The following is a 15,820-nucleotide window of genomic DNA, read 5'->3' on the forward strand; positions in this document are numbered from 1 at the left end:
TCATTTGAGCTTTTAGTTTGGTTTATGGTTTATTATTTCTTTCATTTCAAGGATTTTTATTTGTTTGTTTTAGAACCTCTATCTCCCTTTTGAGGTGATCTTTTGCTTCTTGGATTTGTTTATGTAGCTCATTATCGAAGTGATCTTTTATTGCTTGTTGTTGCTCTTGTATATCTTCTTGGAGTACACAGAACATTTTAACCATGTATATCCTGAAATCTTTCTGTGTCCATTTTTCTGCTGTAGCTGCCAGTGATTCTAATGATGTGTTGTCTTGAGTTGTTTGGGCACTTTCTTCTCTTGTCTTTTCATGTTGCTTGTGTGTCTTCCTTTCCAGCTCTGTGGTTCTGGGGTGGTATTGTTTTTACCCTATAGATTTGTATTGCTCTTGTAGGGTTGCAAGATCCCTCCTTTGTTGGGAAGGACGGTGTTAACAGATCCCAATATCAACAATACATCATATATGAACAATTTGTTGTTATTAAGACATTTACAGTTTAATCTCATTGTCCAGAAATATTGGATTCAATTATTATTTAAAATATAATCTGTAGCTTAGTAAAAAGGTTTACTGTTTACTGAGGTTTTTTTTTTTTAAGAGAGAGCGAGAGATAGAATGATATATATATATATATATATATATATATATATATATATATATATATATATATATATATATAGAGAGAGAGAGAGAGAGAGAGAGAGAATTCTTAATATTTATTTTTTAGTTTTTGGTGGACACAACATGTTTATTTTTATGTGGTGCTGAGGATCAAAGCCGGGCCCCACGCATGCCAGGCGAGTATGCTACCACTTGAGCCACATCCCCAGCCCTAATCAGTAGTTTTTTTAAAAGGTTTACAGTTTTTGGTGGTGGACAATGAACTGGGGTCTGGCAGGATGATATGTGGCTCAGAGGGAGTTCCCATCTGCCAGCCATGCTCACCAAATATGGGGAGAAAGGTGATCCAAGATGGAGCCAGTCTGCTTTCAGAGCCAGGGTGACCAGTGTGGTGGGTAGAGCTGGGCAATGGCCTTGTGCTGTGGGTAAGTAGCAGCTTAGTGACCTGTGTGGGAATGGGGTGCAGCCTGGAGTTCTGCAGAGGGTCTGAGAGGTGTTTCTGCTGAGCAGCTCAAGAGCTGCTTGTGGCTAGAGCTGAGGGCTTTGGGCCTGGAGTCCAGAGTCTTACTCATGTTGAGGCTCTGAATTCTGCACTGGGCTTACAGCGTGGTGATTTCTGTGAAAATTCACTCTATAGTGGATTTTCATGCTCTCTGAGATCCTGTATTCCGATGAGGTGAGACCTGGGCCATGGAACAACACAGGATGCTGCCTGTCTCTGGCCCACCATCTTGAATTTCCCCCCTTCTGCTCTTGACATGATATGGTACCCTTTCAACTGTCAAGGCCTCTTTAAAGAGCAGGGAAGAACTCAAACTGGAGAAAAGCCTTGAATGTAGAAATGTGGGGAGACATTCAGTTGTTTCAGATCCAGTTAGTCTTGTGCAGATATCAGGGAATATATTTTTATTATTATTATTATTATTATTATTTTTTTCAACCCAGAGGTGCTGAACCACTGAGCCACATCCCTAGTCCTTTTTAGTTTTTTGTTTGTTTGTTTCATAGAGTATCTTGCTAAGTTCTTCCCAAGGGCCTGCATTTCTTGCTGAGGCTGGGTTAAAGTTTGTGATCCTCCTGCTATGGCCACTGGGATCACAGACATATGCTACCATGCTCAGCTCCTGGATGTTTCCTGAAACCCTGATGTAATCAAAATGTGCCTTCTTTGTGTCAAGTTTCCAGGTGTCACCAATTAAGATGCAAGAATTTCTTCTTCATGTGTTTCTGTATATCAATGTCCTTCAAACTCTAAGATTCTAAAATGATGCTGATCATCATAAGAACATTCATTCACACCTTCCAAATTATTATTAGTTCAGTTGAAGTAAACTAGAGTCAACTTGGAAAAATATATTTTAGATAATTTATGTTGAAAACAGGGGTGGAAGAACTATTTAAATATTTGAGGAAACCAATTATTCATTTCTATTAAGAGCTCATGACATAATGAACTTTAATCATGCACCAGACACCAGAAAAGCACTTTAGCAGGGTCACAGAGACTATCAGAAATGCCCTGGTGCTCACGTGAGGGTTTTCTAGAGCAGCAAGTGATATTAAAAAAAAATGAAAGAAACACCTGGGAGGCATTAGTTGTGCCACCCACACATGCACACTCACACTCACATGCACACACATGTACAGGATCAAGTCACCCTTTTCTCTACATACCCTCCCTAGTGCAATTGTTCATCCTCACTGTGTAATGCAACTATTTATATCTTTGATTTTTCTCATAATGTTGCTGCCCACTATTCCTTCTCAAAAATCTATTGTTATTTCATGACTTCTCAATTTAGTCTTGTGTCATTCAGAAGTTTCAGACACATGGTGTGTGTTAGTTGAGGCCTCTCCACTCCAGCCTTGTGTGCAAATTAGTGAAATATCTCTTCCTTCCTCCTTTTCTCTCTTTGTTATTTCAGACATTACCCAGGAGGGCTCCACCACTGAGCTTCACCAAAACCCTGTTGTTATTTCTTAAGATAGAGTGAGGCTGGCCTTGAACTTGTGGTCACCCTGCCTCAGCCTCCTAGCAGCTGGGACCATAGGCATGTGCCCTTGTGTGCCCTGCAGCTGATCTCTTCCTTTTCCTTGATGCCTTATTGGCCTGCTGATGACTCTGGGACCACCACTCTGTCACTCATTATTTTCTAACCCTCATGTGTTATGTTTTATGGAGGCAAGTTAAAGAGCATTTTAAAATCTTTTAGTTTGTGTGTATTGTTTGGAGAGGCACCTTCTCAAAATATACTTTGCCCTATTATTAATGGAGTTGCTTTTTATTTCTTTACTTTTCCTGGTGCCAGGGACCCAATCCTGCCTTGTGCATGCTAGGCAGGTGCTCTAGCACTGAGCACTCCCCTAGCTCAGGTGATGAGTTTGCTGCTGTGTGTGTGTGGACCCCACTACTGTCCACATCAGCAAATGCAGCTGTGCAGGTGTATCCTCATGTTTACAGCTTGTCCCGTTTTTTTTCTTAAACATCTTTTGCAGCAATGAATTTTAAATCCAACTTAGCTTTTCTCCCCATGATTAATCCTTGGGTGGAGTAAGCCAGAAAACCCAGGCTGGATTTCTCTCTGTGTTTAGGGTACTGTCTTACATAGGTGAGTGCATGACCAATATGATTCTGCAACATGCACACTCAGAAAAATGAGAGATGATAACCCATCTATGTATATCAAAGTGCATAAATGCATTCTATAGTCATGTATAAGTAACTGAAATAAATAAAATAATTTTAAATCAAAACAAATCCAGGTTCAATGGCTCATGCCTGTCATTCCAATGGCTCAGGAGGCTGAGGCAGGAGGACTGTGAGATCAAAGCCAGCCTCAGACCTAGTGAGACAGTAAACAACTCAGTGAGACCCAGTCTCTAATAAAATACAAACTGTAGTTGTGGAGGTGGCTCAGTGGTTGAGGTCCCATGCGTTCAATTTATGGGACATCCCCTCCCTTTCAAAAAAAAAAAAAAAAAGGAATGAAAGAAACATAAGGAAGAGGGGTATGATACCAGTCTTTTTGGGCACAGTGTCATACAGCTTTAATTCCAGTGGCCAAGCAGGCTGAGGGAGAGGGATCACAAACCTAGACATCTTCAATTTAGTGAGGCCCTGAGGAACTAACAAGATCCTGTGTCAAAATAAAAATTTTAGGAATGTTGCTCAGTGGTTGTGCTCCCCGGGCTCAATCCCCAGCACCAAATAATAAAGATATAAAAATGGATTTAGTCTTTCCTCTTCATTTGCATTGCTCTCATCTTCCCAATGGCTCTAATTGACAACCTGTCCATGATCCTTCTTACCCTCCTGGATATCCTCCTCCACGCAGCTCTCTATTTCCTGGTGTGTAGGCTGTCCCTCACTGATCTGCGTGACATCTCTTTATGTTTGCATCCATTGGAATCCCTTTTTTCTGTGGTCAAGTACTTCTTGCTCTCTGCTTTATGCCCTCGGGGCAGGGAAGAAGGCCTTCTCCCTCTGCAGCACCGCCTCAATGTGATGACCTTCCACTCAGCACCCTGTGCTCTCACTTACCCACAGCCATGATCCTTCTGGTCTTCAGCAGGGGACAAGGTTCTGCCTGTGTTCCACACCACACTCACCCCAATGCTCTACTCCATCTTCTATAGTCTGAGGAACAAGGAGATATTGAGGGCCTGAGCAGATGGACCCAGAGGTCTGTTCTGTGTGATATAGATAAAAGGTATGCACCTTTCCCCGGGACTTAGCTTCAAGTCCATTAAGCATTGTGTAGGAACTGAACATATTATTTTATACCAAGAGTGTGGAGACTAAAAACAATCTACAATATAAATAAACTGCTCAGGTCTGTACAAAATTGTCTTATGAATGTGTGGACTTTCAATAATATTTTAGCATCCTGCTTCCCTGTGAAACAGAGACAGGACCACACCAGGACCCCACCGTGAGGCACCCCTCATCCGTGCAAAGAGGAACCCTGGACTGCGGTTCCCTGTTCACCAAATGGTGGCTCCACAGTTCAACATCAGACACATATAGGCTTGAGGCTGCCACTCCCACAAAACTGGGATGTCACAGCTTCAATCAAGGGACAACAATAAAGGCCTGGTTAGAAGGTCTCCAAGGTCCCTGTGGGCCTTGCTACACCTGTGTCTCCTCTTTACTATTACTTTTTACACAGAATATCTTTATATCTTAGAATATTATTCTTTAAATAGGTGTCTCTTAATTGTGTTTTCAAAATTATGGTTAAAGTTACTTCTCAGTGTAGGGAATAGTATAGAAATCTTACAATGTTTCAGACTATAGGTCCAGTTACAGAATGTATATAATACAAATGAGTTTCTAACAATGTTTATAAGTTTTATTGCTCAAAACTAACATATGGCTTTAATGTGGAGAACATTTTGAATAAGATGTTTTCCCAAATCCCACAAACATCCAATGAACAGAAATGATATTTAAGAATCAGCAGTGATCATTGCAATTACTGATATCTTTGAATCAAATTTACTCTCCAATTAGAAGTGCCAAAATTGGAATTTAAGTCAGCATTTTAAAACACTTATTGTTTGATCAAGGTTGTATAAATTTGATTCATTATAAATTGGTCCTTGATCAAACAGCACAAATTGTAGGTATAAGCTTAATATTTTAATAAGCTCTGTCATGTCAGAATGTGGAGAAAAAGCTTACATCAGCATAAAAAAATCAGGGAAATAGGCTAAAATATCCTAGAACTGATTGTTCAAATATATATAGTCAGTCCAGTTATACATAAATCTGTTTCTCAATTGTTTTGACCTTTTCATGTCATCTGTCTAGATAATTATATTAACATTTTCCTATTTAGGAAAACCATTTCATCATGAAAATTTAGAATATAAAGACCTTTTCATTTACCTGAAGATGATTTCTTTCTTCTTAGGACCTCCTAGTAGAGATCCTTTTATTTCTGTCACTTAGGGCTGGATAATCATATTAGCAAACCTGTGTGTTTCCTCTCTGTAAAAACATCTTCCTTTTCTTCTCTAGAAATCTTTTTGTTTTACTTTGGAACAATTTTTATAAATCTTAGAGTCTAAGCAAATTACTTATTGTACCTTGATAAGAAGTGTCTCAGTGAAAATATAGTTAAAGCTGTTGGACATTTTTGTTGACAGAATCATGTCTATTTGTCATCTTATAAAAATTGGTACATTAATTTGATAATTAGAGATTGCTTGATGGTTGTATAGCTCTTGAAATAGATATTTTATAATAAAATACATTAATCTTAAATATCTGTACTATAAAATGCAGAGCATGAGATAAATGCATGTATAAGAAATATAACTTAAGTGTTTTCTTTTGAAAAACGATTAGAAGCAAATAGATACATATTAATTAAAAAATCAGACATATATGTCACTTATGAATTAAGGACTCTAGATTATCCAAATAACTGGAAAGATAAGATTCGTAATAAAAATATAACTTACTGTTATATAACCATGGAATTTTAAAGTGAGCCTCAATAAATAGTGTGGCTCTTAAAAGTATTTGGGCCCATTTATTTTACTTTGGACTAGTAGTGCACTCATTCTATTTGTGACGTCACATGATGTGGTTAAAAAATTCTTGTGTATACATTTGTTTGTTTATTGTAATTACGTAGTCAGGAATGAGAAGAAGGATTTCTTGGCCATCACAGAAACATTGTGAGAAAAGATCTCAGATGCTGGCTTTTATGTCTGTGGGGTGCAAAACGCATTCCCATGGTCTCTAAAATTGTAAGAAGCCTGTTTGTGATCTCTCATCAACGGAATATTAGTTAGTAATATTACCATGAAGAGCAAAAAGAAGCATTTTAAAGGAAGCTGTTCACACACACACACATACACACACAGTTATTTAGCTTCAGAGCGAGTCAGGCTGAGAGCTGCAATGGAGAAGCCTGTGGAGTCAGATTTTGTCTGAAAGAGATCTCTTGTATTTGATGTGTGCATTCTGAAAAATTCAGGCTCCTTGCAGCTCCAGTGTCTGACCCCAGTGAAGCAGGAAGGACAGGTCAGTGGCTGCGAGGCAGGACCAGAAGCCCTCCCTGGGTGACCAATGGGAAGCCCTGGAAAATGGGAAAGGCCTGCGAATACTGCTGCAGCTAGAGTAGAGGGGACTCACCCCTACAGATGGGAGAACCCTTTCACCAGGGTTACAGGAGGAACTCCTATACTGCCAGTTATGTTACAGGAGTTTGCCCCTGCAGGTGTGAGACCCCTCCCACCTGGTTGTCCTGGGAGCTCTTATAGCTCACCAGCCAAAGTAGAGGGGACACACCCCTCCAGGAGGGAGACCCCTCCCACCTGTGTGTCTGGGGGAAGTTGTATATAGCCTTAGCCAGGGAGAGGGAAATTTCCCCTTCCTGCGGGAGACACTTCCCACCTGGGTGTCTGGGGGAGCTTATATACCGCTGAAGCCAGGGTACAGGGAACTTGTTGCTCCAGGAGGGAGGCCCCTCCCACCTGGTTATCTGGGGCATCTAGAATACCGCTGCAGCCAGGGAGATCCCTCCCACCAGAGTGTTGCCCGGGAGCTCATATACCATCACATTGAGGGCAGAGGGTTTCACCCATGCAGGCGGGGACCCCTCTCACCTGGGTGTCCAGGGAACTTTGATAGGGTACCAGACAATGTAGAGGGGCTCGCCTTTCCAGGCGGGAGACCCCTCCAACCTGGGTTTCCAGGGGAGCTTTTATACTGCCTTAGTCAGGGTAGAAGGCACTTGCCCAACCATGTGGAAGACCCCTCTTACCTGGGTGTCTGAGGGAGCTTATATACCACCGCAGCCAGTGTAGAGGGGACTCCCAACACCCACTTGGTTGTTGGTGGAGCTCATATACTGCTGCAGCTAGGGGAGAGGGGACTTGCCCCTCTCCAGTCGGGTGACCCCTTCCACCTGCTTGACAAGGGGAGCTTGAATACCTCTCCAGCCAGGGTAGAGGAAACTCACACCTATAGGCGGGAGACCCCTCCCACCAGGGTGTCTGGGAAAGCTCCTATACTGCCACAGCCTGGGTAGAAGGGTTAGCCCCTGCAGGTGGAAGACTCCTCCCACCTGTGTGTCCAGGTAGCCCTTATAGGGCACCAGCCAATTTAGAGGGGATTCATCCTTCCAGGTGGGAGACCCCTTCCGCCTGGGTGTCAGGGGAAACTAGAATACTGCTGCAGCCAGGGTAGAGGGGACTCACCCCTTTAGTCAAGAGACCCCTCTAACCTGGGTGTGGGTGGAGCACCTATACCACCACAGCCAGGGTAGTGAAGACTCACCCATCCAAGGACCCCTTCCCACCTGGGTTTTGTGGGGAGTTTATATTGAACCTTAGCCAGGTTAGAGGGGAATTGCCCCTCCAGGCGGCTGACGCTTCCCACCTGGTTGTCAGGGCGAGCTCTAATACCACCAAAACTAGGGTAGAGCGTACTTGCCTCACCAGGCAGGAGACCCCAACAACCAGGTGTCAGGAGCAGCTCATATAGTGCAGCAGGCAGGGTAGAAGGGACTCAATTTTCTGGGCGGGAGACCCCTCCCACCTCGGTGTCCAAGGGGGCTCCTATACCCCCATAGCTAGGGTAGAGGGGACTCGCCCCTCCAGGCGGGAGACCTATGCATATGGGTGTGTGTGGGTGCTCCTATACCGCTGCAGCCAGGGTTGTGGGGACTCGCTTCTCCATGCAGGAGACCCCCTCCCACTTGAGTGTCATGAGGAGCATGTGTACTACCTTAGCCAGGTTTGAAGGGACTCACCCCTCTAGTCTGGGGACCCCTCTCATATTGGTGTCTGGGGGAGCATGTATTCTGCTGCAACAAGGGTAGAGGGGACTCTTCCCTCCAGGCAGGAGACCCTTCTCACCTGGGTGTTGGGGAGCTCAATTACCACTGTGGCCAGGGTAGAGGAGACTCGCCCCTCCAGGCGGGAGACCCCTTCCACCTGGGTGACAGGGGGAGCTCCTATACCACTGCAGCCAGGGTACAGCAGACTCCCTGCACCAGGTGAAAACCCCTCTCACCTGGGTGTCAGGAGAGCTCTATTACCGCCGAAGCCATGATAGAGACAACTCGCCCTTCCAGGTGGGAGACCCTTCCCACATTGGTGTCAGGGCGAGCTTGTATTATGCCTTTGCCAAGATATAGGGGACTCACCCCTGCAGGCGGAAGACCCCTCCTACCTGGGTGTTTCTGGGTGGGGGATAGTATACAACTACAGCCGGGTTGCTGGGACTGGCGCCTCAAGGCTGGAGAAAACTTTCACCTGGGTGTCAGAGGGAGTTCGTATCCTGCTGTAGCCAGGATAGAGGGGACTCACACTTTTAAGAGGAAACCCCTCTCATCTGGGTATGGGGGGGCAGCTCCTATACCACCACAGCCAGTGTAGAGGGGACTCACCCCTGGACGCGGGAGACCCCTCCCACCTGGTTGTCCTGGGAACTCTTATAAGGCACCAGCCAAAGTAGAGGGGACTCTTTTCCTACATGAGGATAACTCCTCCCACCTGGGTGTCAGGGGGAGCTCATATGCCACTACAGCCAGGAGAGTGGGGACTCGCCCCTACAAGTGGGAGACCCCTCCCACCTGGGTGTCTGTCAGTGCTCCTATACCTCCACAGCCAGGGTAGAGGGGATTCTCCCCTCCGCTCAGGTGACCCATCCCACCTGGATGTTGGGGGTAGCTGGAAAAACTCTTCAGAGTACAGGTGACTCACCCCTACAGGAGGGAAACTCCTCCCACCTTAGTGTTGGGGGAAGCTCCTATACTGCCAAAGCCAGTGTAGAGGGAATCGCCTCTTTAATCAGGAGAGCCCTTCAACCTGGATGTTCCTGGAGATCTTATATAACACCAGCCAGGGTATAGGGGACTCGTGACTCGAGCGGGAGACCCTTCTCACCTGAGTGGGTGGGGGGGGCTTGCATACTGCCTTAGCCAGGGTAGAGGTGACTTACCGCACCAGGCGAAAGCCCCCTCCTACATGGGTGTCTGGGAGAGCATGTACACAGCAGCAACCAGGGTAGAGGGGACTCTCCCCTCCAGCCTGGATACCGCTCCCACTGGAGTGTCAGGGGAGCTCCTTTACCGTCACAGCCAGGGTAGAGTGGATTCACCCCTCCAAGCGGGAGACGTCTCCCACTTAGGAGTAGGGTTGGGGGTCTGGGGGTAGCTCATATACCCCTGAATTCAGGGTAGAGGTGACTCGCCCCTCTAAGTGTGACACCCCTCCCAACTGGGTGTCATGGGAGCTCATATACCACTGCAGGTAGGTTAAAGTGGATTCGCCCCTCCAGGCAAGAGACCCCTCCCATCTCAGTATGGGGGGGGCTTGTATACCACAGTAGCCAGGGTAGAGCGGACTTGCCCCTCCAGTGGGAGACTCCTCCCACCTGGGTGTCTCTTACACTGCTGAAGCCAAGAAAGAGTGAACTCGCCCCTGCAGGCGGGAGACCCCTGCCTCCTGGATGTCCGGGTGCTTGTGTACTGCATTAGCCAGGGTGGAAGGTACTAGCTCTTCCAGCATGAAAACCCTCCCATCTTGCTATGAGGGGGGATCTGGTATACAGCTGCAGCCAGGAAAGAGGGGACTCGCCCCACTAGGTGAGAGACTCCTAAACCCTGGTTGTGAGGGGAGCTCATATACCACAGAGGCAGGGAAAAGGAGACTGGCCACTCCAGGCGGGATACCCCACTTAACTGAGTGGGGGGTGAGCACTTATACAACTACAGCCAGGGTAGTGGGGACTCATCCCTCCAGAAAGGAAACCCCTCCCACCTGGGTGTTGTGGGGAGCTTGTATACCACCTGAGCCAGGGTAGAGTGGACTCCCCACTGCAGGTGGGAGACCCTTCCCACCAGGGTGTCAGGAGGGAGCTCCTATACTGTTGAAGCCAGGGTATAGTGTATATGCCACTGAGGCAAGAGATCCATCCCACCTGGGTGATAAAGGGAGCTCTTATATAGTTGTAGCCAGGATACAGGGACTTACTCCTCCAAGCTGAAGATGCCTCCCACCTGGGTGTTGGAGGGGGCTAGTATACCCCCACAGCCAGGATAGAGGGAACTCACCCCTCCAGGCTGGAGACCCCTCCCACCTGGGTGGCAGGGTGGGGGAGCTCTTATACCACTGCAGCCAGGGTAGTGGATACTAGCCCCTCCAGACAGGAAACCCTTCCCATCTGGGTGTTGTGGGGAGCTTGTATACCACCTTAGCCATGGTAGAGAAGACTTGACACTCCAGGCAGGAGAACCTTCCCTCCGGGGGTAGAGGGGAATCGCCCCTCCAGGCAGAAGATCCCTCCCAACTAGGTGTCAGGTTGGGGGTCTCATATACAGCTCTAGCTAGGGTAGAGGGGACTTGCCCCTCCAGGAAGGAGATCCCTCCCACCTGGGTGTGTCAGAGAGCTTGTATACCAAGTTAGCCAGGGTAGAAGGGATTGGAGGTGTGAATCCCCTCTACCCTGACTGTGGTGGTATATGGGAAAAAAGGGGAGTTAGGGTGGTGCAGGGAGAGGAGGGCTCATGGCCCAGATTCACTGCATGGTGTCAGAACTGAGAAGCAGGGCCCAGGATGAAGGAGGACAAAGCCCCCAGGCAAGGGGCACTGCTACCTTTTCCCAAAAGAAGACTGCAGAAGCAAATATCCCAGTTCCATTCTTTGGCTGTGATGAGCATCCTGGGAAAGGGTTCTGGAAAAAGAGCCCCTTAGGGACAAGGACAACAAGAGGGCCAAAGGAGGGCACAGCGTGAAGTGCTGGAAGAAGGGTGGTTTGTGGAATGCAGGTCAGGACCACAGAAAGGAGCCCAGGCTAGAGATCTAGAGGAGGGCCGAGAGTAAGGGAGAGCAGGGAAGGGCGGTGTCCAGCAGGCAGGTGCTGCACTAGGGTTCTGAGATGCAGGGAACATTAGGGGAACAGGCAAGTGGTCCCAGAGAGGCCCACAGTTCAAATCTAGGGAAGCACGGAGCAAGAAGGACCCCCAGAGGCTCAAGAGAGGAGCCAGTCCAGGGAATAGAGAGCCAAGGGCCAGCACTGGGGTGGGGATCTCAGAATAGTGGACAGGGCAGGGGTCTCAGAATAGTGGACAGGGCTCAGGAGGGAAGAAAGGGGATCAAACAGGTTAGAGGCATACTCAATGCCCAATGCCACTGCCAGGTGTCAGGTTTCCTGGTGCTGCCCCAAGGGCCTAGGGAGAGCAAGTAGTCCAGTCTAGGGTCAGGGTTCTGTTTCTCATAAGGCGCCCTGACCCAGATGAGGATCAAGGGCCACGGACAGGCCAAACAGCCTGGGAAGGGCCAGGGGCCAGGATGAGTGCCATGTGAGGGCACAGTGTGGGGGTCGTGGTGGGTGCAGAGAGGAGTAAGAGTCAGGACCCAATCAAGGAGCCCAGGTAAGGGACCGTCCCCATCAAAATGTATTAAGGACCCAATGAGCAGGAAGAACCTGCTCCAGGAAAGAGCGCTAGGGGAAGCATACGTAGTATCAGTGCTAGGATGAGGACAGAGAGGGCTGTGAAAAGGGCACAGAGGAAAGCAAGCTTGGGGGCTAAATCAAGGGGTACCCTGGTCAGACATGACAGGAAGAGACACCACAAAATGCAACCCAACCCACATAATGCAGTAAGGAGCTCAGGCTGGTAGCCAGTCCAGGGGACTGTAGGGCAAAGGTTCAGGGTGAGGAAGAGCTGGGTTGGCTTAGGGCCAGCTTGCAAGGCTAGAGGGCAGGAGAGGGAAGGGAGGGGATCACCCAGTGTAAGGTTATCACTAGGACCAAGTCCAATGCCAGTTGTCAAGTTTAGATGGCAAAGGGGGCCTAGGCTAGAGGCAGGACTGTGTTGCCCATAGGGATCCTTCAGGGCCCAGAGGCCAGCCAATTTTACTCCTCTGCCAGGACCAAAGGAGGGCAATATGCGGGATACCTTTTGTCCAGGATTGGGGGTTGTTGGTAAGGAGCCAGCAAACATTGGAGGAGACAAGGCTAGGGAGAAACAGCGGTAGGGCAGGGTCATGGCAAGGATGAAATACCACAGTACCAGGGGAACAGATGAGAGGAAGAGGATGGGGCCAAGCAAAGGGCCTGAAATCTAGGAACAGGGACAGGGTTCGCAAGAAGTGCAATCAGGGCCTCCTGCAAGGAGCCAGACCTAAGAATGGGGAGCCAAGTGCCGGGACCTAGTCCTGGGTACTATGGAAACATACAGGGCTGGGGAGGGGAGAAAAGGGAGCAACAGCTGTGGGTGGCGCAAGGAAGGAGGGCTCAAGTCCCAGGTTCACTGCTTGGTGTCAGGTTCGAGGAGCAGGGCCTGGACAGAGAATCCAAAGTCCCAGGTAAGGGGCACAGCTATGTTTTCCCAAAGGGAGCCCACAGGGCGAAATGCCCAGTTCCTTTCCCCTAGACCTGGTGAGCACCCTGGGAAAGGGATCTTGAAAAGGGGCCCAGCAGAGACAGGGACAACAGGAGGGATGAAGGTGGGTACTGTTGGGAAAACATATAATGGCAGCAGCACCCCAGGATAAAACCCAAACATGGCACCTAACGACCTTCTTTCTCCTTTTTTTTCCCTTCCACTGGCGTGAAACGTTCCCGCCAGCGCCAATGTTCAAACCCTGCTGGTGGGAAGCCTTAGCCCCAATAAGAATTAACTTCTTGGGCTCCGGAACTGACATATGGAAGAGCTTGCCAATAAACGGGTGACCTGTTATCTACCTCAGCCCTGCTACCTCTCCTTAGACCTATATAAACACATAGCCTTTTGTAATAAAGCGGAAACCTCTTTGGTGATCTGTGTTGTGTGGTGCGGTGTCTTCCAGTCTTACAGGTACAGTGTGAAAGACCACAGGAAGGATGTTGATGGGGTGTGGGCCAGGACTCCAGAAAGGAGCCCAGGCTAGGGACCAACAGGAGGGCCCAGGCCAGGAAAAGGCATGGAAGTGCAAGGTTGGACTTGCAGGTGACAGTAGGGTTCTGAGGTTCAGGGAAGCCAAGGGGAGTAGGGTACTAGTACCAGTGAGGCCTGAAGTCCAAATCCAGGGAAGCATGGAGCAAGAAGGGCCCCCAGAGGCTCAAGCGAGGAGGCAGGCCAAGGGATGGAGATCCAAGGGCCAGGGCTTGGGCAGGGGCTCAGGACAGTGGACAAGACTTTGGAGGGATGGCAAGGGATCCGGCAGGGGGAAGGCAGGCTCCTGGCCCAGGGCGACTGCCAGTTTTCAGGGTTTGGGTGCAGGACCAAAAGCGTAGAGAGAGCAAGGGGCATAGGCAAGGGACTCTGTTTCCCATAAGGGACTCTGGCCCAGATGAGAATCCAGGGACAGGGACCTGACAAAGGAGGACTGGCAAGTGAAGGCTGCCAGGAGGAGGGCAATGGGAGGGCATGTCAGGGGTTCTCGGTGGGTGCATGTGGGGGCAAGATCCAGGACCCAATCCAGGTGCCCAGGCAAAGGACCCACTTGACCTACCATGGATGAGTGACCCAAGAAGCAGGAGACCTACAAGAACCAGGGGAAAGGGGAAGGGGAGGAAGGCCTGTGCAAGGACAAGAAAACAGAGAAAAGTGCAACAGGTACCTAATGGAGCATGCTGGCAGGCCCAAGCAAGAGGCTCCCAGGTCACACCCAACAGGAAGAGACTCCATGCTATGCTAAGTGACATGAGGATCACTTTCCGGGGATCATGTGAGCACCAGGCCTGGTAACTGAAGCACAAAATGTCAGGTTTAGTGAGGGCTAGGATGGGGTAGGGGCAGCATGCAAGGCCAGAGGGTAGGGAGGGAAGGCAGTAGATCTCTCAGGGATGGGTTGAAGCAAGTCACATGTTAACTGCCATGCCTCAAGGCTCAGGCAGCAAAGGGGACTCAGACAAGAGGCAGGGCTGTATTTCCCATAAGGAGTCTTAAGTGTGCAGAGGCCAGCCAATCTGGTTCCTCTGCTCAGGTGAGTAGATCCTCAAAGAGGGACCTGGACCAAAGGAGGGTCCAAACAGGGCACTGTGCAGGGATACCTGGTGTATGGAGGTTGTGGGGGTGGTTGGTTGGCAGCCTGGACCCATTCGAAGAGCCCAGGATAGGGACAAGCAGGGAAAGCGAAGCGTTCCGGAATTGCCAGGATACCATAGCACCAGTGGAACAGAGGGGAGGCACAGGATGGAGTATATAAAAAGAGGCCTGAAACCAAAGGAAGGGAAAGGATCCTCAAGAAGGGCTTCTAGGGACTCAAGCAAGGAGCCGTGCCCAGTAATGGAGAGCCAAGTGCTAGCATCTGGGCCTTGGTGACTGAAAATTGATATGGATGGGCAATGGAAGGAGAGAAATCTGATCTGGTGGAACAGCATTAGGAAGGCTGAAGGCCCCAGGTCCACTGCAGGGTGTCAGGATTGGGTAGCAGAGCATGGCCTGAGGGAAGCCAAAGGGCCCAGACAAGGGGCAGGGCTATATTTTCCCAAAGGGAACCCACAGGGCCATGAGGCCAGGTCAAGTATCTGGCCTGATGAGCATCCTGGGAAGGGGATCAGGAATGTGGGCCTGAGAGAGACCAAATGACAAGATGGCCAAAGCAGGGCACAGTCTCAAGGGACACAGGACGGGTCTGGGTGGTGTGGGGGCCAGGACCCCAGGAAGGAGCTAAGACAAGGGACCTAGAGCAGGGTCCAGGCCAGGGGAGAGCAGGAAAGGGCAAGGCCAGTAAGGCATGGCTGCACTAGGGTACTGCAGTACAGCAAACCAAGGGGAGGAGAGAAGCTGCTCCAGTGAAGGGCCCTCAGGTAAAGCCCAGAAAAGAAAGGAACAAGAAGTGCCACCAGAGGAGCCAGGCAAGGAAGTGGAGTGCTAAGGGTCAGGGCTTGGGCAAGGGGCTTAGGACAGTGGACAAGACTTGGGAGGGAAGGCAGGGGATCCAGCAGGGTGCAATCAGGTTCCAGGCCCAGGGTCACTACTAGGTGTTAGGGTTCCTGGTGCAGGACCAAGCACCCAGAGAGAGTAAGTGGCCCAGGCAAGGGGCAGGGCTCTGTTTTTCATAAGGCGCCCTGGCCCAGATGAGAATCCATGGAGAATTACCTGGCAATGGAGGCCTGACAATGGAAGGGGGCCAGAAGGATGGCTATGGGAGGGCACGGCTGTGGGACATTTTAGGTGCATATTGGGAGGAGACCGAGGACAGTACCCAGGTTCGGAGACAAGGTACCCACCCAACCAACCTAGG

This window comes from Marmota monax, unplaced genomic scaffold (genome assembly GCF_021218885.2).
Source record: "Marmota monax isolate L192 unplaced genomic scaffold, Marmota_monax_Labrador192_F-V1.1 WCK01_AAM20220418_F8-fsc01581, whole genome shotgun sequence".
Lineage (NCBI taxonomy): Eukaryota > Metazoa > Chordata > Mammalia > Rodentia > Sciuridae > Marmota > Marmota monax.